General features: G+C 43.4%; 1 protein-coding gene across 4 annotated transcripts in view; it reads right to left on the bottom strand.

Annotated features, from left to right (window-relative positions):
- LIMS1 (LIM zinc finger domain containing 1) overlaps positions 1–26645 on the bottom strand; it is an 82251-nt gene that overhangs the window by 41535 nt on the left and 14071 nt on the right. Inside the window, exon 1 of one of the 4 annotated variants that reach the window (XM_031051062.2) lies at positions 15035–15053. The exons of 2 other annotated variants lie outside the window; for them this stretch is intronic. The gene's annotated coding sequence lies outside the window, so the exon portion shown is untranslated. Of the gene's footprint in view, positions 1–7101; positions 7182–15034; positions 15054–26645 lie in introns of those variants that run through there. One more of the 4 variants, XM_031051064.2, reaches the window with a different exon arrangement.

Raw genomic sequence — 26645 nt, forward strand, 5'->3', positions numbered from 1 at the left:
GTAGGGCAAGAGAGGTTCTCCTCCCCCTCTACTCTGCCTTGGTGAGGCTGCATCTGGAATATTTTGTCCAGTTCTGGGCCCCTCAGTTCAAGCAGGACAGGGAATTGCTTGAAAGAGTCCAGCGCAGAGCCACAAAGATGATTAAGGGAGTGGAACACCTCCCTTATGAGGAGAGGCTGAGGGAGCTGGGTCTCTTTAGCTTGGAGAAGAGGAGATTGAGGGGTGACCTCATCAGTGTTTACAAATATGTACAGGGTGGGTGTCAGGATGATGGAGCTAGGCTTTTTTCAGTGGTATCCAGTGATAGGACAAGGGGCAATGGGTGTAAACTGGAGCATAGGAGGTTCCACGTTAACATCAGGAAGAACTTCTTTACTGTAAGAGTGACAGAGCACTGGAACAGGTTGCCCAGGGGGGTTGTGGAGTCTCCTATGTTGGAGATATTCAAGGCCCACCTGAACAAGTTCCTGTGTGATGTACTCTAGGTTACCCTGCTCTTGCAGGGGGTTGGACTAGATGATCTTTCGAGGTCCCTTCCAACCCTTGGGATTCTGTAGTGATGGAGTGTCCCCTGTAATTGTAAAACAGGAATGAAAGTGCTTATAGTTTCCTGTAAATCAGGAAAGGTGACTAGCAGGGATTTGCAAGCTCTGTGTCTAATCTCACTTTGTAAGTTTTCAGTAATAAAAGCCTTTGTTTCAACCCAAAAGGAGGCTTCAAAAGAGCTTACAACTTTCTGAGAAATTTTTACAATTTCTTCAACATTATCCTCAGCACATACAAACAAAAACTTAAGTCAGAGATTTTACTTCTGTGTTGTGTTGTTTTTAAATGAACTTAATAAAAGCCAGGAAATCTATCCATTTGCAAGGACTGGACTACGATAGGAAACGAGGTCTATATAGTGTGAATTTCACAGTTCATCACTGAAGTGGTTATTTTGTAACAGAATACATGTAAGAGCATTTTTGAGTTATTGTAATGAAGAAAAGCATAACATGTAATACTGAGTACACCACATGACACCAGGATTACCAGACTGAGCACAAGCAGAGTAATTTTATGTAACACCATCAGTGTGCTTCAGCCTGGAATGTCATCAACATAGAACATAAAGTGTCACACAATGGAAAAATAACAGAAATTGTTTTGGAAAAGGAATCGCATAACATGCCAAACAGATAATGGCTGGAGAAATTCAAGGTGATTTACATGACATTAGAAGGTTACACACACTGAAATGTCAACAAGAGCTACACATCTGAGCTATGGTCCTTAGAAGACAAGAGAGAACAGTCATGATATTTGCCTAAACACGCTGCATTCCAGTTTCAAACAAAGTATTTAAAATTGTTTCTCAATACGCATTAGGATAAGCTTAAACATAATTAAAAGCCAATTCCATGCACACAGTCAATCAGCGATTCAATGAAAAGTTAATGCTGTTACAAGTGGGGGTTAAGGATGGCAGATGACAGATGCTCACGGCACAGCAGCTTTTACATATTACCACCAGTTTTTACTGTGCTTTAAATATCAGTGAAGCAATGATTTATCTTTGCCCATACAATCAATTTTATATAATAACAAAATGATCTAAAAAGTACAGACAGAGTGGATTTTTTGCTGTGAAGATCTTTGTAAACTAATGAAATTGAGCTATTACCTACAAATTTTTACTCACTACACAGCAATCTCTTCAATGTACACTGAGTACTTTTGTATTAATCATAACGTAAGTCTACCAAAAATTAAAGGAACAGTCTTCAACCCACTTTGCTGCAAGATGCATTAGTATTAAGTGCATAGCATTAAAACTACAGTCTATGTGCACAAGCAGGCGCTGTGCTTGGAGATCCTATGGAACAACAGCTTTTACTGAAACATACTTGGAAACCAGAGCTGCACCAAACCAGTATTATTAGAATTTAAAACCCATGCCACCAGACAGAGCCTGTAAATAGAAGGAATACAAAAAGTGCAGACACAGAAATTAGTTGTTTGTTATACAGACCAAATCTACCTCAAAATAAAGGAGGGCAAGATGGTTAGTTTTCTAAAAGGGACCTGGAAGTCAGCTCCAGAGTCATCACTGCACAGGCTTCTTCAGTAAACTCCAACAGGGGTCTGAGATGATTCACATAATACTTTCTTGGAGGATGTGAGAACAAGCTAAATGCTTTCTACAAGAAGAAATCCAAACAAGACTCCCTTTCTGTCCTGTGGGATCCTCCACCAATCCTTATGAGACATGAGGTTTCAAATCTGAAATTGCTCAAACAGCCAAACCCTAACTTCTGAGTTGCAAATACTTGTTGTAAGGGTGTTTTCTGAAGAGATGTTTGAGAATGTAAATAGCATTTCTCCACTAACTCACTTAAAGGTTGTCAGCAACCTCAGCAACCTCAACCTCAGTCAGAAAGCAAACTCAGGCAGACCTTGCTCTACAGGAAGATGATCTTCCCCAGCGAGTGCCTCCTGTTCCCCACATCCCCTTTTACCTTCCAACCCCTATCTGCTGTTTATAATTCCTTTTTGAGAGATTACATTCTTCTCGCGTGGGACGGGGCCACTCGGACCTTTCACATTCCGTCAGAATTTTTGAGGGCCAGCCAAGTTACCACAGCTTTTCCTACTACCGGTAGCATGCAGCCGCCTTCTATGTCCTGTACTTTGAAGCTTCACTCTTCGCTTTCTAGTGCATGCCTCTTCACTCATGCAACTGATCTTCCTCCCGCCCCCAGAGAAAGCTAATACTGCTACTGCAGTCTGATGGATAAGCTTGGCATTATCAGCATTTTGCTTACACTTATGTCTAAGCAGCAAAAGGTGGAACCTAGACAGAAACTATGCAGTCCTTCCTTCATCCCAAGCAATAAATAACTTTTTATTACATGGGACAAGGCTCATGGCTGTGCTTCCACTGCAGCTCCACAAAGCATTTATCTTGATATACCAGGCCTGAAGTGCACTCTCTCAAATGTCTGAGAGTACTGTTCTTCTACTGACTGTAGGTATTCAGCAGAATCTTGCAATTTAAAATGCCTTTAAGACAGGTTATGTCTGGTTACTTTTCACTGCGTTCAAAGGGATGTGAACAATAATCCATGATGCAAACAATAATCCCTGATGCTTTTGGAAACCATGTAGTTGAATTTAGGAATAACAAAAAATACAAAGCACTTCAAATTCAGTACATTTCTTCATGAGTCTGTATTTTCAGAGAATGCACATTAACTACAGAAACCAGGAAAGACAAAGCTTTAGCTTTCATTCCACACAGAGAAGCCTTTATCAATGTGATTGATCTTGTTTCCACTCCAGTGACACATTCTTGTTTTGTTTCTTTTTTTAAGCTTTGAAGAAACCACAGATACCAATCAAATTTAGCTGAAGACTTTCAAAGCGACAGAAAAAGCTGTTTTCAAGGCAGCATAAATGGTCAAAAAATCAGAAGAACATTATAAAAAGAGTACAGGAGTGCCATAGCATGCACACAGTTAAAAGGTGACTGCAGTGGGGAAGCATGTTTCTCCATCCCCTGTTGCTCACATAGCTTATCACTGGGATGAGCTTCCAGAAGAATGTGTCCAAGAGCTTTAGTTTTGTACTATTTTTCACAAGGTCTGGAAGAAAAACAGTCTTTAAAACCAAGGAAAGGCTCGTACATCAGTGGGAATGCACAGGACTCCATGAAGCAAGCAAAGGAAGGTGGCAATAACCCTTCCGTAGTTTTGCAAAACCCCCAAAGCACAAAACCAATGGGCCAATCACAAATGAAGCTTTATTTCAGATTCTCTGAAATAGGCTGCTGAGGCCAGTCCCCACAGACGGGTTTGGGTGTCAGTGAATAGTGTACTGTGCCTTGGGTGCCTGCTAGGGCAGGTGGTGATGGAAGGAAATGAGGGGAGGGAAATCAAGCCACAAATCTAAGGACACACACTTTGAAAATAAAATTTCAAATCTTCACAGCAGCTTAAATTGTTGATTCAAGGAGTTAAATAATTCACTAATTGCACATTTTCTCCCTTCTCTAATGTGACTCCAACATCTGTTTTGATGTTTCTTGTCCTGTTCTACTTAGTGATCAATGAATTCTGAAGCATGCACCTTTAATCTGCAGATTAGGCTAAGTACTGAAGCACTTGAACCATCCACGTGAACAGGCAAAGCAGTGCTCTGGATTTGTCTGTGCTCCAGCTGACCAAGCACATTTGCTGCAATTCAGCAGGAGCTACTGGGTTTTTTTTAAACCTATTCTGTGGTTGCATGTCCCTGCCATGCAGTGTAAAAAAACTCTACATAATGGAGTGCTCAGCACCCTTCAGAGCTGTAATGCACTCAACCTACCCAAGTCCTTTAACGTTTGAGGGGGCAGAAGGAAGACAGGGGGGCTGTTGTGGTGAGCATAGGGGTCCCTTCTCACCCTGGTGGTACCAAAGGCATCTCTACCTCCACTGCAGGTGGCCCACAAAGTTTTGGTATGGCAAGGCAGAGGTCCCTGCTCTCATTCTAACTAATTCTATTCCAGTAATAAAATATAAAAGCAAGAAGAGGAAAAGCTTCTGTCTACCCGAATGCAGAGCAAGATCTTTTGGCTGCCTCCTCCAAGCTCTCTGCACATGCTGCCCCACAAATTCCTAAAATTCAGCTAAAAACGCCCTGCAAAAGGCACATTTTTCTTCAGCAAGTGGAATCCTGCTTCCGCTAACCTTTACAATACCTCCCTCTACTGGGAAAATGCTGCCTTCTTTCTCAGTGCCGATATTTGTCCCTACAGCCAGAGGGAGGTACGGATTAACCCACATACGCATTAATAATTCAGGCCAAACTGAGAGCAGAGAAGAATGAGAGTCCAGCAGCTGAAGATGCAGGTTAGCGTTACAGCTACAAACTTACGCTGTTAATCAGTGGATGATCAATGCCTGAGTAGGTTGCTAAGAACAAACCATATGACACAGCATGAATCAGTTTTGTCCTGACATTTGTACATAAGCTTCTTTAAAAAAAGAAGTTATGAACTAGTGGGCAAGCAGTTGAAGTTCTAAGATGGGTAGAATTACTCATATGAACCCTGAAAAACAGGATAAACATCTTTAAAAAAGAGAAAGGAGGTGGGGGGACAGAACCCACACTGAAAAGATGGAGTAAGACTGGTTTTAAAGACAGCAAATTCAGAGTTTAGATTAATCTTCATAGCCTACGACGTGGTAAAACACAAGCAATTCCCAATGTTCACTTCCAGATATGGGGCCTTCCCTTCAGAGTAATTTACTGCCTGGGAATTAAAAGCTTCTCCCCAAGAGGCTTTCAAACCCAGCCAGAAATACACTTTTACATTTAAGCACTTTGTTTATAATGCATAAAGATACTAAGTCTGAAAAAGAAGACTCGAAAGTCTTATGTTTAAACAAGTTGACTTCTACTTGCACCCTACTACTGAAGATATATCCAGAAAGTTTACTTTACCATAATGGGATAAAATGCCTTTGGAAATGGGGGTAAAAAGCACCGGTGTCAGCTGGCTTTCTGGGTGATTGAATGTTCCCCAATAGGTGCTACAAAAGACTGAGGAAGCCTCTAGAAAAAACAAAGGCAGAAGCAGAACCTGAAAATTGGTGGCAAATGAAGGAAACTGCCTGGAGATGTGCTGCCCCAGATAACCTGGGGAACTTCCTACCCTGATAGCCAGGTTTGTGCCCCTGAAGCAGCAAGCCCTTCCCAGGCTGCAGAAATGCCGACTAAGCTGTGCCAGATGAGCAACTGCTGAGGCCTGGTTTTGCTGGAGTGCTAGTGGGAGATCTCAAAACTGTCCCCAGATTGACTGTACCCTTTCGCTGAAGGAATGGAGTATTAGTAAGTCTTCAGTTTTTTTCCAAAACACAACTCATCAGAGTTAAACAAATGCAAACAACACCACAGCAGCCTATAAACCGCTCTGTCAACTCTGTTGACTGCCCAGCAGTTATTCTCCTGTCCCCTTTGTTTTCCATCTCACAAATATAATTTTCAGATGACTACCACTACATTGCAAGTAGGGAAAGAAAAGCCTCTCATCCAGATTTTGTGCTCTTTACACTTAGTGAAATTAAACTGCCAAAGAGAGAAGATGGCATGCTCCCCTTGAGAGGGATGAAAGAGGTGCCAGTGCCTGACAAAGTACATACACCTGAAGGTACCACCATCTCATGACATACAACCAAATATGACTGCCAAAGCAGTAGGTGACACTACTTTCAAGCTCCAAGTGCTGAGGTTTTAGAAGGACTACCCAGCCTTGAGCTCCCGAGGTAGTACCAGAGACTTTGGATGCTGCTGGCTGTAAGAGTAACAATGAACTGAATGGTGAAGGGCAGTCAATTTAGCAGGCAAGAAGCAATGATCTTGGTTGTACGTCTTAGAACATACCACATAGCCACCTCAAACAGACCCTACTTCCCAAAAAAGAAGGCAGGGGAAACACATTACAAAGGAAAGGGAAGGAGGCACTAGGAGCACAGATAAAACACTTGAGATAGCGCAGGAAATCAGATATACTGAGAACTATATTCCTGTGTCCTATATTCTGACCAGCATTTCCAAGAAAAGTAGAAAGCAGTGGTTCCCTAGAGATTATCATCTTTAAAAGGTCAGAGACTAGCAGTCTGATGGCTTTTAGTATAAGCAAAAGTGTACTTTCAAAAGCAAAATATGCAAAGTAGCTCATGTTTCTAGAAAAATAAAGCTGAAGACATAAAAACACTCAAGAAACAGACAAGGTGCAATTTTCAGCCACTTAAAAAAAATCTTAATTTTTAAGTATATACATTTTGGTTTCAGAGTTATTAAAACTTGTAATCCACACCCATGCAGAAAAATACATACTGAGAAGGAAGTTCACAGTGCAAAAGAAGTTAATCTAACTCATACTGGAAACTCAGAATAATGTAAAATGGAAACATCACTCCCCTTGCCTTCAGCTTGAGAAGATTATTTTTAGATTCACCACAAAAATACAAAAAAATATGATCTCATATGGATTTTTTATAATATTTTAAGGCACATGAAAACATTCAAGAATTAGCACAAAAGCCTTAAACCAAAAAAACTCAGCTGCCCTACCGTAAAATGTCTGCTTCACTGGAAAAGTGACTGACTTCTGAAGATAAAGACTCCCTCAAATGGTGCCAGAAGTGATGTAATTTCTGAAACAGGTGAGACAAAATTATTCCTTCCACTGGAATCACACTTCCAGCTTCAATTACTCCGTGTCCTCTTCCTCAGTTACTGCCAGCACTGCTCAAGAAACCTCTGTCAGCAACGGGGTATCTTCAAACCAACCACAAAACCTCTGTTCTGGGTGGGGACAAAATAGTGTCCAAAAAAACACTGCAGATGAGCAATAGATAAAAATCTACTGGGAATACGAGGACACCTCTACACATTTCAAGAATGATGAAGGACTTTGCCCAAAGCTCTGTTACTGGTACCACTTCCTTTCAGTACTAATAAAAATTATCTACCCTCTTCCTAACTCCATTTATCACCATTTCATGCATGGCTCCTGCTCCTAAGAATTTCCCTGTGAACAGCTAAAAGACTGTAAAACTCCATGCCCAGCTGTCAGTTCGGAAAGCAGCACAACATGCCCTCAGGAAGATGCAACAGCCCAACCCTCAGCCCCAGAGACTGTGTGGACACTTACTGGCAGGGTGCAGCCTCGCTGGCAGCTGGTCCACAGTGAGCAGCCTTTCCCATATACAGCTTTACACTGAGTACTCACTGTCTGCATCTTTTCCCTGCGGTTATTACTGGTAGTTGTGATAAATTATGTAAAAAAAAAAAAAAAAGTGACTTGGCAAACCACTTCCTCCTTTCACCCTGTAAAAAACTGACACTGTCGAGAAGAGGACAAACCCATCAAAGTTCACAGTCTTGTTCCACGAAAATTGTGTCATGCCAAGTCTCCATCTCAAAAACACTAAGGAAAGAAGGAAGCAAATCCTCCACCCTACAGAAAAGGGCATAGCTTTACTTACGGCACTAGTATTTTTTTCAATGACAAAGTAGAAAACCTGAAGAAACAGCTGACAGCTGTAAATCCACTTCTCTGGATCACCGAGGTGTTTTGATCTTACAAATTTCCTGATATTCCAGGTACTGAAAATTATTGTGACAACTTCAGTCCCTCTGGAGATATACCTTAACTTGGCGGGTTTTTATGGGGACAAAAAGAAAAGCAACAGGTAACAACTCTGTGGGCATAACCAGAGATCAAAATGAGTGTGAGTGGGTGCCAGGTCCTTGCCTGGGAAGAGCTACCACTGTAGTCACTAGTGAGCTGTGAACAGCCACACAGGGCTACTTCATCCCACCACAAGAATCTCTGTCAATGTCAAGGGGAGGGGAAGACCCTCTCTCCCCTCCTTCCCACCTGCTGAGAAAGGAGGAATACCTTCTGGTTTTCCTATTTGCTGAGATGAAGGCAGCCAGCTGCACTCTCCATATCCTGAAAGACCACTATCATCTTTGACATCCTCAGCACAGGGCAAGGAGTAACTGGGAACAGAAAGTTACCACCACCTCCTAGAGCAGGCCAGGGTGATCTACCTGCAGGACCAAACAAGAGCTGAGTTGTGTCTCTCCTGTGTGGACAGTGGCTCAAACTCAGTTTTCCTAAAACAATCTGGATCCCTTGCACACCTCAAAGGCCCCAGACAATCCTTTGCAGGTTAAAGCAGCAATATCCTCAAGACTGACATTGCTCCCCCTCCACTTGCCACACAGAGCTGTATCAAGTGGAGCCTGAAACCTTGCTTACCACCAGTGATGGGGACAGATAAATGAGGCCAGAACCTGACCTCTGAAGGGGACATGCAGGACATGCCTCCAGGTAGAACTTGTCCCAGCTCTGCTCATACCACAGCTCTAGGCCACCTCGAAGTGCAAATCTACCCACTGGCATTTTCCACTGCATGCTCTTAACAACATGTCTTTTGGTCTGCTACTGGTTACAGAGAAAAGATTATAAAGGTACAATTTTCACATCCCCTCCAATCCATTCAAAGGCAGCTTTCTCCCATGCAAGTACTGGCTCAGACTGAGCAAGCCAAACAATTTTTAAAGGTTAATATTTTTAAGCACAAATATCTAACCCTCATAACAGTATTCTACCACTCATTGAGATTAATGGTTACAAAGTATGCTTGTAGACTTTAAAAAGGAATTCAGGAAAACAGATATTTTTTCTTCTTGGTCACTTGGAAGGGTATGTATTCATCTGTCTGTTTATGGACAGACATAACTTAAATACATTGTGTGAAAACATGACTACTTGCCCTCTGTGCTCTCAAGCTGCAAAACTGAGTAGGGCCAGCCCCAGATTTACAGCAGCACTTAATGAATAAGCTGATGTGCTGCTTTTATCTATGGCATTTTTGCTGGCATTTCATAGTCACCCTAAAGGCAACTCAGGAAGCTTCTCTATTCAGATTTTTAGAACTGTGTTTTAGTGCACTGTAGTGTGTCTGCAACATTCAATGCATTGTGGTAAAATCTGATGCACAATTCCTTGCCTTCTTGCAAGATTTTTAGCAGACAATGCACATGCACCTTGTTAATCTTTCTTACTTGCTTTCACTTGTATGCACTGAATGCTATGCTGTACCAACAGAGACTCATTTTGCTTTCCCTTCTCCACCATGTCTCTACAGCCTGCTTCTTGCTCCATTTATTTCTGTCTTCAGGTCACTTAATGTTATCGCTAACCCTTTTCTGTGGACAAATTAACAATGTAAGTTATCTTTCCAAGCTGCTGTTTCCCATACCACTGCATAGAGCTTCCTCATTTGAGCCACTTATCTCTTCCTGCAAAGGCCCTTCAAGTACAAAAGTAGCAGCAAAGTTGCTTTAAACTTATCAGTGGACAGTTACTAACCTAGGAGAAAGAATGCACTACAGCTTTGTCCCAAAATAATGTGCCGAATGTCAAGGCAAGAGCAGTTTGTTCTTGAGCATGGAGAAAACCACAATAAACCATCTGCTGTACAGAGTAAGTCCTCTCTTGCTACTGCAATGCATGTTATTTCATACACTGCTCACATGCCAGAAGTTCCACCTTTATAGGAAAGCAGGGACAGTTTGTTGATTCATGATAACTGTAAAAGCTGAAAGGCTTCATAGAGAATGTGAATAGGCATCTGTTAAAAGGGAACTAGGAAAACAAGCATTAACACCTTAATTATCACTTTTTAAAGCACATTTGAGTCGTTTATTAAACAGTTTGACCTGGCTAAAATACAGGGGGTTTTTCAGCTTTGTGATAGTTGGCCCTAGTGTATTAGCAACCTGTTTTCCAGAGGAGCTGTGCTAAAACAAAACTTGTGAACCAAATGATGGCTGGGGAGAGCACAGGGCGAGCCCCATAGACACCATGCTCATGAGCATTGCCACATCAATGTGGTCTGTGGTCACCCAGACTACGCATTAGGGAAAATGCAGCTCAGAGCCACATGAACAGCTTGAGACAGACAGTCCAGCCAAGCCCATCACCTTGGTCTTGGCACCTGGGCTTCCAACACCATCAGAAGATGGGATCAGGCAGCTGTGGCTCTGTAGTGATGATAATGCTGCTGAGGTAGAGGAGAAGGGCCTGGACGTGCACTAGGCATGAAATTAGACCAGTGCTGTCAAGCAAAGGTTGACTGTGGGAGGGCACTATCATTTCACACTCACATTTCCCATTAGTATTTTAATTTGCATCCCTCAGAGGCCACCATGAACCAAACCAGCAGCACACAGGTTGAGACACATGCCTAGGGCTGTTCAATACTCAGCAGGTCCTGGCCAGGTCTGCGTCCTTCTTTCTGCTTCAGGCAGCTTGGATAACCCACTGCAAGGAGATCTGTAAGGTGCCTGCATTGCAGGAGCTGGAGAAGCCAGGCAGTCACACCCTGCAGACGCCTATCTCACCACGCTGTGAGATCACCCTTCCCAGGGCAAAACAAGCAGAAGGAAACACGTGCTAGTGCCTCAGCTGTTCCACTTTGCCGAGATGACTGAGCTGACCTAGGAGCTCACCACCATAGAAAAGTCAAGGTCTTGTTCCTTTTCTCTCCTTCCACCGCTCTTCCTTCTCCTACCACCACATTCCTTCCTCCCTCACCTCCACCGCAGTCACAAGGCCCAGCACTTTCCTTTACGTCACCTCTTCCTCTCACAAGAGCCCTTTCCCAGCCGACACAGCCTGCCAAACCATCAGGAGACTGGGGTCTGGGGCGTGGGATAGTGAATGCAGCTAGTGCACAGCTAAGGACCAGTGAGTACCACACCCAGCACAAGGGAGCAAGACACAAGAGGCATCCCTGCGTTTCAGCAGCAGTGAGGTGTTCCCTCAGGATGGGCATCCTGTGCTGGGTTGACCGGCACAGGACTGGCAAACACATCCCTTCCCACCAGGTTCGCAGCAGCAGGTAACCCTACAGGCTGGGCAAGAGGGAAGGGAGTGGGGTGGGACTCAGGGACAGGAGATGGGGACCTCTCCCAATGAATGAGAATCAGTAAAGCACTTGTAATTAGAAGATGGCTCTACTACATTGATAAACCATCTGCACGTGAACAGCGTGCAAATAAACGTTAATTAATTATTAAACCCCCTGACTCACGGGCACGGACCCGAACGGGCTCGTCTCACCTCCCCTCACACACAGCTCTCCCAGCAGCCGCGCTCAGAGCCGCCACTGCACCAACCTGCAGCAGGAGGTGCCGCTGCCCGCGGACACCGCGCTCCCGCCGGCAGGCGGAGCCCCAGAGCCGCCATCCGCAGGCCGCAGCCGCCTCTCCACAGCACTCCTGACTGACCCAGCATCACCGAGCTGTAGAGGTGCAGCCAGGTCAAAACAAGAAAAAGGGGTAAAAACCAAAATCAAACCAGAAAGCCCCTGAGTCTGCCTTACAGTCCATCCTCTCTCTGTCAGCGGCTGGTCAAAGCAGCTAACCCCAGCGGCTAATGGCAGATTGACTTGAAGCTGGACCACCAAGCCAGGCTCACTCAGCTTCAGACAACAAGACAAAATTGCAGCCGTTCAAATGAGGAAGGAGTTTTTTAGGATGAGGGTGGTGAGGCACAGGTTGCCCAGAGAAGCTGTGGCTAGCCATCCCTGGCAGTGTTCAAGGCCAGGTGGGATAGGGCTTTGAGCAACCTGGTCTAGTGGAAGGCATCCCTGCCCATGGCAGGGGGTTAGAACTGGATATATGACTTTTAAAGCTTCTTTCCAACCCAAAATATGCTATGATTCTGTGAAACGGCACCAATGAAAATAAAACTCCTGCTCTCACCTGACAACAGCCATTTCCCTCCTCTTGAATTCACGGCTATTTAAACACAACTTCTGAAAAAAAGTGCTATTGCTACTTCTATTGAGACAGGCCTTGTGCAATGCTTTGGGACGAACTGTGCTGCTCAGCTGAGGGCCCCTTGCCTGGAAGAGATAGGAAACACCAGCTCCACTGCTAGACCTGCTCTCCTCACCAAGTGTCCCCTCCTAGGCCCAGAGGACACCCATCTGCAGGGTGAGTGGAGCAGGAGCAGACTGCAGGGTCTGGAGTACCAGGCAGAAGCAGACAGGACACCTACTGCGCTGTGGGACTGGAGTCGCAGCAGCTGATCGGAGGAAGTATTTGATGTTGGGAGCTGTCAAAAGCTTCCTCTCCTCTAACACACTTAGCAGAAAGGCTTGACCTTTCTGTCAGCATGCTGCTGGAAGAAATGAAAGCAGCATTTCTGTTATTAGCAGTTAAACAATGGAATTTGCTCCAAAACCAATAAACACTACTTGCTGGTTACTTTTTGAATCTCAAGGACTTTAATGTTCATCTATTTTGAGTCTGCGCATGGCCCTGGCTTTTGTTATAATTCCATCTGTGGAGTCCAAAGCCGCACTGACCAGATCTGAGCCCCAGAAAAATGACAGCCAGAAAGGGAAGACATCATCTCTGCCATTCTTCCCAGCCTCCTCCTCTGCAATTCCCATGATGGGGGGGAAGACAAACAGGAGGGCTATATATTGCCCACCATGGCTGGATGGCTCTTTGCAGTCTGCATCCTGTCATGCAGGGAAATGCGCATACCCTCTTGCATGCAGACAGCACAGACATGGGTGCCTCTCATCCCAAACTAACCCACAATCATCCAGGATGTCTGGGCACGGGTCCCATTTTGGGACCTCACTTCACCTATGTAACCTGACATACCCATCTGCTTTTGGCAACAGAGGGCAGGGAAGGAAGAAATGATGTTTTGGAGAAGAGTGATCCCATTTCCTGGGTAGGGGTATCGTATTCCTCCTGTTTCACTTTACAGAGACTACAGACGCATTAACTCACAAACAAAATAGATTTGCCATCCATGGACACAACCCTGCTTCTGATTTCAGTAAAGCAGCACTCACCAGCTAGTGGCTGCTGCACTCTTTCCATCTTCTTCAAGTACTTTGTTGCTCTAATAAAGCCTCTCTGTTACCCTCTGGCAGGACAACAGCTCCCAGGCTTTTTCAGTAATGAATACACAGTCTCAAGTAAAAATCTAGGTCGATCCTTCTTTGTATTTTACACACAATGTTTCCAAAATAAGATCTGTTTTTCTGTGCAAGCTCATCATAAGACATGTTGTCTTTTCAATACATCCTCCAAATGGCCCTGCCTATGGTCATCTGAGCTCTCCTTTATGAATACAGCTGTTAGCACTTCTCTTTGTTAAATTTCAACTTCTTCATCATGCACTCTCTCTCCAGCCTGCCAAGACCATTTTGAATTCACCTCCTGTGCCCCCCAAGATTCCTTCAACTCAAGGACACAAACTTCATGAGCTAACTTTCAGTTCCAGCATCCAGGTCACTGGTCAAGTTACTGAATACAAGTGGGAAAGTAGGAGAACTCCTGCAAGATGCTGTCAGGAAGGTACTGCTGGGGAAGGTCCTGTTTGGTGACTCTATCAAAACAGGAATTCACAGAATCACAGAATCACAGAATCCCGAGGGTTGGAAGGGACCTCGAAAGATCATCTAGTCCAACCCCCCTGCAAGAGCAGGGTAACCTAGAGTACATCACACAGGAACTTGTCCAGGCGGGCCTTGAATATCTCCAATGTAGGAGACTCCAATTCCTGAATAGATGCTACTTCCCAAGCAGCTGCACACCTCCCTTCTGGCAAGTTCACCTAGACTATTATTTCCAGACTGCCTGGGCTTCTCTTGAACAAGGCCAAGTGCAGTGAAACCTACCACAGAGCCCAAACTAACACGTCTTGCAAGCAGATGAAGAAGGAACAGGAGATGGCAGCAGCAATTCTGTGAACCACTTAAGACAGCGGCAAATCAGTAGCAAGAACAGATAGGTGGATACATGGAGGCAGAAGAGAAGCTGCAGGCTTGTGCTCCAACAAAGTTAATCACCCTGGCTCTAATTCTAGAGGTCTCTTTCTCTTGTTTGCTTATGAAATTTTGTGTGAGATAGAATCGGCAGATACACCTCATTTATTCCCTCCCTTCTGTTTAAGAGGCATACTTATCTGTCAGAGTTGGAAAACTGGCTGCTTTGAAACGATCTGTTCTTAGAAATCCACATGGCTTTTTTAATGCTGCATTACTCAGTAACTGCTTATACACTGTTAGTTGCATTCATGCCTTACTAGGAATTGAAATTAGGCTGACTGAGCCTTAATTCTCCAGCAGCCTATTTTTGTCACCATTTTCAAACACAAATACTGTACTCACTCTTCTGCATGTGTTCTGGGGCCTCTTACATGAGCTGTGAAAAAGCATCCCTAGTGAGCATTACAGCAGTCAGAACTATTCAGTACTTCCACTAGCACCATCCCATTAAGCCAAAACGTTACAGAAATTTTATCACACTATGTTTGACATTAATGTTAAGAAAAGCATTCTTCCTCACCCTTATTGCTGCATATTATTACCTTTAAGGCTTAAACAGGAACACTGACAGCCAGGGGAAAATAAAAAACATGCAAACTGGAGTGCTGCAAAGAGAAATCACTTACACATATCAGTGTGGTTCTGGCTCCATTCACTGACAGGTTTTCATTAATGGTCTCCCCCGTCCTTGGGGTTACATGAAACGGGAAATGAGATAACGCCCAACCCGTCATGCTTACAGCACGCCAGCCCTTTGAACAGCAGTCATGCTCTGACTAACACCATTGGTAGCTGCTTTCCTCCCAAACTCACTGGCAGTGGACCAGGGATCTCCCTCCCAGGCAGGCTGCCACAGACCCAGGGCCAGCTGGACACTACTGGATGCCCTTCTTCTCTTCTGTCTCAACTCCCTCCCTTTTGCTCCCCATGTTTCACCTATCAGGAGTCAGAGACAGAAATTATTCCTTTCCCCCTCTCCTCCCAGTGACACCAAATAACTTTTGCTTGTCAGTGTCTCACAAGAGCACTATACAGGCTTGTCCCACTCCCCAGCCTTTGCAAAGGCAACAGCAGTGGCTCATCAGCTTGTGAAGAAAGCCCAAGAACCCATGGCATCAGGGAGCATTTACTTTGTCTTTGAATCTCAGAGCCACCTCAGGGTTCTCTGGCTGAAGGATCACAACGCCTGTCTGGACTTGGCAACACAGCCAGGGCTGCACCACAGGACAGAAGAGAGAGTTGGGGCATCAGCGCCTGCCCCAACCTGAGTGAAAACACAGAAAAACCTATTTGCTGCAAGGACTGGATTTCTTTCAAGAGTGATTTGCTTGATGCCCAGATTAAGAAACTGCACAGAATTGCATTATCTGTGGCAACCTTCCACACACCTATGAACTTCTGGGTTACTGAGTGACTGCTCCATTTAAAAAAGTCATTAAAAAGGTTCACATTTAACAACACTACTAGAGGAATAAATTTAGGCAGCAGCAGAGGGAAAAACAAGTTATTACATATCAGACAAGTGAAACAGCTTAATTGTTTGGAGGGGAATATACAGTGAGTCACCCTTTAAAATTTCAAGTGTTCTCAACACAATCTCTCACAAGACTGCAAAGTACTTAAAAGACTCAGAAAGAGACTGCAGGCTGATTCAGATAGCCTACCTATGAATAAGTGTTTGATTATTGGACTTCATTCACATTATCAGCTGGTCTCCAGTTTGAATAAATCTGTGTTTCAACGTGAAACTGCCCTGAAGATTTTTTATTCAATGGAACTCCATATCTGCATACTGCACAAGAAACAGAAATTACTACCACATATGTGTAGCACTGACAAATTCTGTGTTAATCATTTGCCCTTCCACTTCACACACCATGCTGCTTTCTTCTCCCTTCTCCCACCCTATTTTGGGAGACAGAGAAAATTAAGAGTCCAAAGATTTACATAAATAATTCATCTTCTCCAAGCAGAGAGACTTTCTAACCAACAGAAAATACATGCAACATTGCTTTCTGAAGGCCACAATAGCCTGAAGTACTACTGTTGAAGTGACAGTTCTTTCTAGTCAACATGTCAGCCTTGCGTGTCACTACAGTAAGCCTCAAGACCTCCTCCACTCCTTCAGGTTAATAGCACTGAGGTCATGCATCCGATCCTAGTATCTAATCCAGCTTCCCTTCCATCCCCCCCCAAGGCAGATTGCTGGTCCCTGTCCACCCTTCCCTCCTTCCTCAGCACCCTCTTCCTCTCACCCACTGGCTTATCCAGGAACTTACTTTCCATATCAGCACTTTTACAGTAGCAGAAGCAGCATAACATGCAGCAACAGAGAGGCAGAACTGCGCACAGCATGTTTAAGCTGGTAAGGAGCAAAAGAATACCCTTCAAAAGATCATAGAATGGTTTGGGTTGGAAAGGACCACAGGTTCATCTAGCTCCAACCCCCTGCCATGGGCAGGGACACCTTCCACTAGACCAAGTTGTAGTCATTAAGAGGAAACAAAAATACTTTCATTATAAATCAAGTTCAATCACCCTACTGCTTAGTACTGGATAATATAATTAATTAATCTAGCATCAACACTTCTTTTATTGTTTGCAATTCCACTTGCGGAATTTCAAACACACTGTAATCCCAGAACTGTATTCTTGCAGTTTTACCTGATTTTGCTTATTTTAGGTAGGAAGAAGGAAGTGGTCAAAGGCACCCATTCCATAGATGACTAATCACTTATCAGTCCTCCACTGGCTGCTTCCCCTACAGTGTAAAGATCTGACTCAAAGCACTCCTTTAAGACAGGGAGGTGGTGTGCGACAGAGGCAGCACCATTTATGAAAGGTCCACAAGTGAGAGAAGGTGCAGCACAAGGGACCAAATCCTGCTCTGGGCTTGAGTCCTCACCTCAGGCCATCTGAAGCCTGAGTGTATGTTCTAGCAGAAATGCTGTTTAGATAAAAAGAAAGGTGGAAAAAACAGGTAGTTTTAACTCAAGCAAAAGGGAAGGTCTTCAAGCCACTCAAGCTCATGAGTCCCACCTCAGCTGGATTTACAACACCTCTCCCATCAGGGAGACTGGGGGTTCTGGCATTTAAGTCAGCCCTGAAAGTGCCCACTGCAAGACAGCTAAACAAGGTGTATCTATCTGTCCATCCACCCCCTTCTTTTCCCTACTCCTTTGCCCAAGTTTCTATATCAGGCAGTGTAAAGGGGAGCAAATGGCTTCCCCTGTGCTGCCTGGGCCACATTAGCACAAACCCACGTTCATGACTCCAGACGGGGTTCAGCCAGAGCTCATACACCTGCCACCAGGAGCAAGATCCTGCTCTCACTGCTGTGCCCTTCCAGAGGCTGTCCTCCAAAGGGCCTTGGCAGGCTCCTTCCTGCTTTTTCCTTTTGGAGAGGGCAAGGAAGAACTGCTCCAAGAGAACAGTTCCTCCTGCAGCAGGACAGGAGGAATACACGGCAGGATGGACCAGTAGGGATGCCACCCAAGTCACCCTCCCTCTGCATTTGCTGCACCCCACCAGCCTGCCATGCAAATTTTGGCACCATGCTTGCTGCCCCCTGCCTCAGTCACCTACTGCCTGGCTGTGCCCCTTCCCTTTCATTCCTTTAACTGGCCTCAGTGAATTGAGCATCAGATACCAGGCATTTCAGTTTAGGAGAAGAAAACAGCTCTTTTGCCTGCACTGGGAAACCAACCAGCTCCCAGACAACTCAAAAGGAAGAGATCACGTGGATGCATTTCAATTAATTACATTGGAGAGACAGGCTGCAAGCATGCTTCTCTTTCAGCCAGATCCTTTCATTTACATCTCCTGCTGGAGAAGGGCTGGTATTCAGCCAGATTACCTGGGGGATTCATTTCATTATACAGTATCTAAAAACTGGGAGAATGCTGTACTTGCAGAGGACTGAATTTAGCAGAGCCATAATCACATGGCAAATAGGATCAAAAAGAAAACTGATTTTTTATCTGCTAGAGCTTTGGTCTCCAAACTATTTTGATTATGTACCTCCATTAGTAAAAAAAAAAATTTGAGTATACCACCCCAATATATTTATTTATCTCTAAATTATGTGCATGCACTACTGAAGTCTCAGTATTTTCTTCCTGTACTCCAATGCATCATCCAGTGTACATGCTCCGCTTTGGAGACCCCTGTGCCAGATAACATGGTGACAGTGGCAACCTGGTGCCAGAAGCAGGATGCACATCAATAACCAGCAGACAACTGCTGAGACCCAAGCACTCAGTCTGATGCCAGCTCAAGAGATTTACAGGGAAATGGTGATGCAGACAGAACATGAAGACCAGAGTGAAGTAGGCAGGAGGTCATTATCTTTGCATTCCCACCATTCCCTTTTGTATTTCACCTAGTCTTCTCCAAATTCTCACCCCAAGGTAAGTTGTCCCAAGACAGCCTGCTATCCTTGGCAGGGACCAAGATAAGGATCACATCAAGTTCTACACTTCTGCAATTACACCTGCTCAGGTGTAAAAAAACCAAAAGCTGCTTGTGGGCTCTGGAAAAATGAAGGGCACATCTGTTCACATATGAAGGCTGCAGTGGTTGAAGAGCTGTTCCAATTTGACTTGGTTAAACTGGGATAACCACCTTTGTTTGGATTTAAACATATTTTTTTAGGTTTAATTTCAAGGATGATCATGCACAACTCACCACTGATTCAAGAGGGATATGGATACATTAGCTCATCATACAGGCTCTTATGCCAGTATCACCACTAAATACTCCAGGGCAACTTTCAGGTAGCATGCATCTCAGGAAGGAAAAAGAAAACAAAAGGAAATATAACCAAAGGAAAACAGCACAAGGTTTCTTTGCAGCAAGAGGGTGTGGTATTTGTCAGAAATTTTTTCCTTTAAAAGTAATTTTCAAACCCTCTGTGTACACACACCCTTCATGAAAGAATGTGGAGAAGGAGCATTCACAGGGCTCCTAAAAGCAATCCAAACAAAGATCACATATGAAGTGTGTTATGCATATAAATAATCATATTCAGATAAAGAATTACTATCACAGCATACCCTTAACAAGCAGTTAAAAACTGAGGTCTAAAGCCAGTAATAATTGCAGTGGGTTTTTTTTTGGCACATCATTCACTTGTGCTTCCTCTAACAACAGCCATTCCCATTTCTACTTCCATTTACTTCTACCTGCTATAGAACCAGCAAGTCATGAAGCTCAACAGCACATCAAATACTCAGCATATAAATAAGCATAAACATTAATGTCATGTGTGAGACAAGGTACAGGTCACTTATCTGTGTGGAAAACAGGTCAAATGTAGAAAAGTAAGGGCAATAACAGAACTCTTAGGAGAATTATATATTTATTTTTCCCCCTTAATTCATATCCTTACGGTAAGTTACACATTCATAACAATTATAGGAATAGATGAGAAAAACATAAGCCCTAGGAGGAAATGTGCTTTAACCTGGGACTTCCATAAACATTCAAAACTTAAGAACTCATCTGAAAATACTGCTGCCATACAGTTGAAAGAAACCCTGATGCAATAATTCATTCACAAGAACCATCACCACCCTAACAACATAGGATTTAGCAGAAGAAACAGAAATCCCCAGGAGTTGTGCCTAACAAAAAGTAAACACTAATTTTGTGTACTGGATATTCCAATAATAGAAAGAAGTTACTTCCAAAATTTACTTTCTTGCTTTCTAAGTAACACAGAGCTGCAAGGATGCCAAACTATTTTGAACACAGCCTGTAACAGAATTCATTCAGGACAGCAAGAAAGTGCCAGCCCAAAGCATCTTTATTTTAATACCATCTTTAGATCATGGCTATGCTAGTAACATGCAATTATCCATCTCAAGGTATTAAAAGAGTGTAAGATTAATTTGTAAAAAGTTATTTTGCTGGTCTAGCAGGAACTTTCCTCAGTAGCTCTGATCTGCTACTGAAAAACAAGGCATCAGTCCAAAGTAAAGAGTAAGCCTAGAGGGAAAAAAAAAATAAATCAAGATCTTTGAATAATACTTTAAAAATTTTCCACTAGTTCTTTAGACAGAAAGAAAAAGAGAAACCACACATGGAAAAACAATTTGGGTTCCCTCAACTCCAGCGAAAAAAATGCAAAGGAAGTTTTTATTCAAAAAAGAAAGGCAACCCAAGACAAAACCACACTCGGCAGCTGGGAGCTTAGCCATGACAGTCCACCTCCCCACAGCATCTCCCATGCACTCTGCCCCCTCCTCACCCCATGTACCACTGCATCGCTGCAGGGGTTGGGTACAGCTCTGCCATGCTGCAACCTGTGAGTAGGGGCACCGGGAGAAAAGTAGAGGCATTCTGTCACCTTTCATTTCCCTCATGATTGTGAACATAAACCCCGTGAAGAGACAGCTGGCCAGACTGCACCCAAGAAACCCACTGCTTAATGCATGTATCTGCGACAACTAAGGATTTAAGAAACACGAAAGAAACCTGGTCTAGTGGAAGGTGTCCCTGCCCATGACAGGGTTGGAACTAGATCATCTTTAAGGTCCCTTCCAACCCAAACCGTCCGACGATTCTAACAATTTTTTATTCATTTATGTGAGATCTTCAAATACAGGGGGCAGTTACAGAAAAGACACCATTCTAAAGATTTTAAATGAAGAAAACAAAAAAGAAAAAGAAAAACAAAAAGGACACATGAAAACAAGAATGCAATAAAAGATGTGGTCTCGGGCACGTACTTTAATTCACTTCAAATCTTATCTTTCAGACTGGGGCCCTGGCTGCTCTTGTGAGCCATTTCAAGTTACTTAAAACTTCTTGCAGTCACTGCAGATGAAGCAGCTCAAATGTGATTTGCAGGAGCCTGTACCAGGAGCCTTCACCACCACCCCAGACAATCTTCCAGTAGAACCACCCTGGGAAGAGATAACCTGGGGAAAAGGGGACAAAGCCAGCAATAAGCAGGGACAGCTTGGGTAGAAAGAGCTGGTGCAGTAAGAGAGGACTTCAGATGACTGAGGGTGGGAGGGAGGGGAAGGTAATTGCCAGCCACAGCCTGTAACAGGAAACACTGAAGTTTCATCCTGGCAAACCCAACATCCCACCAAATCCCAGTACGTTCCAGATTTATTAGTGGTTAGCAGGAAATGCTTGAAAAGAAAGCACAGGAATTCCAGTAAATGGATTCAAGACAGTAATACAGCCAGAAAGGATGATATACACCCATATTATACGAAATACATTATGTGAAATAGAAGTGAGACCATAGGGAGCACCTTCAAAAAGATGGCTGGGGAAATTTATCTGAACTTCTGCTGAAATGAATGACAGAGGATTCAGATGCTCAGCAGTTCCCAAAATGGGACTCATAACCAGTGCCTTCTCTTCCTGGAATCATTACAGAAAAGCAGCCTTTAAATTATCGAGATTTAAATTACTTTAAATTATCCTGTTCCTAAAACTTGGAATTAAATCTGATTTCCACACTGAACACACTCACAGTGATATGAAGCTCCTTTAAATTCTGGTCTTTCCATGTGCTGACTTTCAGCCTATAGATGCCAAAAGATATTAAAAATAAAAATGTAATCAGCCCTCAGCTTTAACTATCACTGCCAGGAACCATAGAACAGCAATTAGATACTGGAAGTTACAGGCAAAAGGGAAGAAAGACAAAGAAAATAAAACTTTCCTTGTGGTCAGGTCAGCCACAGGATTTCCTGCTGAATTCCTTTAAGTTATGGAGACCTTTGCTAACACTTTATTTGTACTTGGATAAAGTACAGTAGAAATACAATTTTTTTTAATAAAATTGTAAGGGATATATATAGCCCAACCATGCCAAATAGCACGCACCTACCCAAAGGGGAGGATGAATGTTACTGAAGGGACTGTGCTATGCTACCATCACCCTCCAAACAGGAGCCAGAGAATACCATACTTTTGCGTTCAGAGCAACATCCTCTACTCCAGTGGGTGGAAGAAGTTGCTTTATCCTCAGGCCAATCATTAATGTATGCTTAGATTGCTCAAAGGCACCTTCCCAGATGCAGAATAATTACTCCAATCAACCTGTAACTGAGGGTATAAAAACAAAGCAGCTGTAAAACAGACACCTCTAAGGAACAACAGAGACTGTTTTCTGCCATAAGGCAGGAGATGGATGCCAGTTCAAGAGCATCTCATTTGCTGATTTTCTTATGAGCGAGACATGTGGCAAAGCAGATGTCTGTTTGCTGCTTCTGTTTGCTTAAAATCTCTCTTTTCCCAAACAAACAACAAGAAGAAAATCTGTATGCCATTCCCAGCCCTGCTCTGTAACCTTTAGCAGGCGCAATTGCCTTGAAATGGTAGTTCAGTGACACAGTTTATGCATAGCCCTTTTCACAGGTTCTCAGGCAGGATCAGATGTGCTGCACAGTGCTAAGTACCAACCCACTATAAACTCTTCTATCCAGATCAAACAAGTTTTAAATTAAAACTATTGGCAGGTGACCTGTCTTCGTATAAAACCTACTAAGAAGAAGTTATCTTCAGTACTCCCACAGCTGGCATAAACTGTGCTACATGCTTTGCGCAATTAGAGAGACCATTCAGAACTGTGCCTGACCACATCTAGCCCACCAAGCATCATTGTACATGGGGTTAGCCCAGCCGTAAGCTGCACTTAACTTACACATAATGTGTGTCCCTGAACATCACCAGCTATTTTTTCTTTTAGAAACTGGGATAGGAATCACTTAGAGTCACTTGTAATATATATGAAATCTGCCAGTACTGTTTACTGGACTAAAACATATCTAAAAATGCTAGCCTCTACAGTTATGACATGTCAAGGCCATGCACAACATGCTCTAGGAATTCAAATGTCTGGATTCCTACCTGGTTGACCCATCAGAGAACATCGCCATTATAACCCTCCCTCAGAAAAAGATTTAGAGGACAGATAATGTGCAATACATATGAAGCTAGACATTCTTTCCAATTACTGGGCAAAACCCAAGGGTCCAAACATCTGTTTAATACTACATGTGGTTGCTACTATTGCTGCCAGGGTGGCAGGTCTTCTGTTCTAACATTGCCCTGCAACTATCCCCTTTGGAAGGTGGCTTGTATTTATAAAGGAGATGATAACAGGTAGCTCTGAGCAGTCTGACCTGGTGCTCTGCATTCAGCAGAAAGCACCAGCATAAACAAATTAGGAACACAAACACAATGCAATACATACATACAGAGATTATGGTTCCAGTGACTTAATGGATAAATCATTACAGTTGTCCAGAATTCAATCTGGTTCATGGGGAAGTAGGGGATATGCCAAACGAACAGAAATCCCATTTTTACCATTACATTCCAATGTGCTGCTCCTAATGTCACTGAAGAATTCTGGCATAATGCCAAGAAAGACAAGAAACCTTCACCAAGACATGCAAATACACCTTAGAAAACACAGCAACTTTGAAATTATAAGTGTTATCTTCCTTCCTCTTTACCATCTTTGGTTTTGCAATGCCTGGCCACAGGCACTTCAGGGCCCTGCTGCTTCTGGGATGCACTGTAAGTGATTAACCTCCCCCAGCCATGTTGATACATAAATGCCATCTTTCCTGCTGCTGTTTTATTCATGTGTAGCATTCACTAACCACTGCTACAGGCTGCCCAGCACCTTGTCCCTGCTTTCCCTTTCTTGAAGGGGAGTTCTGGCTTTGTCAAAACATAACTACTGCAAAGCATCGCCAGTTCTCAAACCAGACCCAGGACATCACCGCAATGTCACCTCTGCCAGAGTCAGTTTGGCTCACTGGCAGGTCACTAGGAGCCCCACAGCTCACAGTTCCATGGGCTCCAACTCACCCCACTCCCTTCCACCTGCAGTAGTAACTCCACTGCCAACCCAAACTTCAGCTCCCTTTCACAAATGAAACACACCTCCTGTAAAATTCACTCCCCAGAGCTTGCCCCAGGTACCATGAAGGCTCCCATGAACAGACACCTCCTTCTTGCTTACTGATCTGTAACTGCTTTGTTTGCACCGAAGCTGAAAGAACAACGTGCAGGTCATCAGCCAAGTGGACGCTGTGCTATAAATGCAAATTAAATTCTACCAGTTAGCAGTGCACTGGGTTAACACACAACTTGTTAACACCCCACTATGTAATGCTGAAACTGAACTGACATTTGGGTGCCAGACTCTGAGCAAGCAGACCTGCACTGACTCACTTTTTGTAGCCTGCGGATCCAGACTTTCGTTTTCTTTCTCACATTGCTATTTGCATAATGGTTAGCTAAACTATGCAAACCCAACTATGGCAATGAAAGGGAGCTGCCATCCCCTTGAAAAACTGTAAGTAAAACTATAGGGTCATATAGTACAATGATAACTTTTTAATTAAATTCAGGTCTTCTGTGTGAAAAAAAAAAAAAACAAACTGAAACAGCCTTAGTTACGACTTATAAGCAAGACATGAACTATACAAAATATACTTTGCTAGGTGCAAAATCCAACCTGGGACAACTTCAGCTGAAGGCGTTTATCTGTGGGCACAGGGATCTAACACTGGGCAGGCATACAGTATCCATTTATCCAGCAAGCACCTGCTCTTCTTTAAATATGAGAAACAATAGATTAGGAAAATATCCTCCCAAGCTGTAACTGTTCTGAGACAGAACTTATTGTAACATCCAGACAAAAGTAACTCAAAACAACATCCCCATACCTCATACACAGAAGCAAGGCTTCAAAGCTGACAGAATTGTTTTCCAAGTATTAGCCGGATATTTTGTCTTAGTGGCCACTGAGGCTCCACTTACAGGCCCTTGAGTCTAAACCAAACCTCATTAAAGAGAACAACAGAATTTCAATTGGCTTCAAGAGAATTGGAAAAGCCTTGCTGTCTTAACATAATCAGTTAATCACACTAACCTCTAGCATTTGCACATTATCAGAAACATTAGATCAAGTGATCAAATATACAGCTTGGGGTGTGTTCATAACGACATGCAGAAAATAAATGACTCTTCCCTTCAACTGAAGCAGAATTCCCTATTTATATGCATGCAGTCTTGAGGAATTGTCACAAGCTCCATTAAACTATTTTTATTTAAGTTAATGATACACCCCTGCAGATCTGAAAGGAACTTGATTCTGAGTAAGGGAAAATCACCTGTATTTCTGAGAGGTAATGATTTCAAACTTTACTATAGAAGCTGGCAAAAGGATAAATCAGGACAGCCATTTTTTAATCAAAACTTCTGGGTTTTTTGTCTTTTGGGGGAGTTTATTTTCCCCATTAGAAATTCAGTTCCTGTCTAAGCTACAAAACTCTCATCTGATTGAGCATTAATGTGACATTAATGTGACAACAGCAAGTGGGATGTCACAGTAAAACCTCAGGGCTCATTCACGGATGGCTTTTGTACCAGGACAAATTGATATCCATTCCAAACAAGCTTCCATGTATAGGAGTCAGGAAAGACAAAAATTACATCTTTATAGAGTTTAAAAAGTGTTGCAGGGGGAAACAAGAGGGCGTGTTCTTAAAACCTGTTCCTCAGCTATTTTTGTATCACTGTCAAGCAGCAAAAAAGGAAGTTACCCCCATGCTTTAAAATACCTCTGCAAAGCTGTGCTATTTGAAAAAATATTAAATGCAGCTGGTTGTCCATCTTGATTTCCCTCTTGACATGGAAATGCAGAAAACCCCTTTCTGAGTCCCAGTCCCCCCAATTTTGAGAGGTGGACATGCTTCTTCCCCTGTAAAAGACACTTCTGTATTCTGTATGCCTGGAAAAAAAAATTGTGGGGCAATTTAATCTTCATCCTCCCTTGGTGGCTGGCCTCACCTCCCAAAAGATACAGCCAGAGGGGTGATGCAGACAGCAACTGCAAAGACAGGTCAAGAGAAGCAAGCAGTAGCACATTGGCCAGCTAGCTAGAAATTACCTCAATCTGCCTTTTCATAACTAATGAGTAAGAAAACAATTCTTGGCTTCAGCTGCAGTTTTCCGTCTTCTCCCTCCATACGTAAGTTATGGGTGAAATCAGTTCATAGTGTGACCTCATGCCTGAGTGCTGAAGAGGAAGCGAAAGCCACTGCCGTAGTTTGGGTTGATGAAACATTGAAGATGTTCTCTGCAACATCACACTCCTACTAGCATAGAAATTGAGTATTTAAAGAAGCAAAGAAACAGGATACACCTGAGCTGTTGGAAAACCAAACATCCTAGCACGCCATAAAGTAATAA

This window comes from Melopsittacus undulatus, chromosome 2 (assembly GCF_012275295.1).
Source record: "Melopsittacus undulatus isolate bMelUnd1 chromosome 2, bMelUnd1.mat.Z, whole genome shotgun sequence".
NCBI lineage: Eukaryota > Metazoa > Chordata > Aves > Psittaciformes > Psittaculidae > Melopsittacus > Melopsittacus undulatus.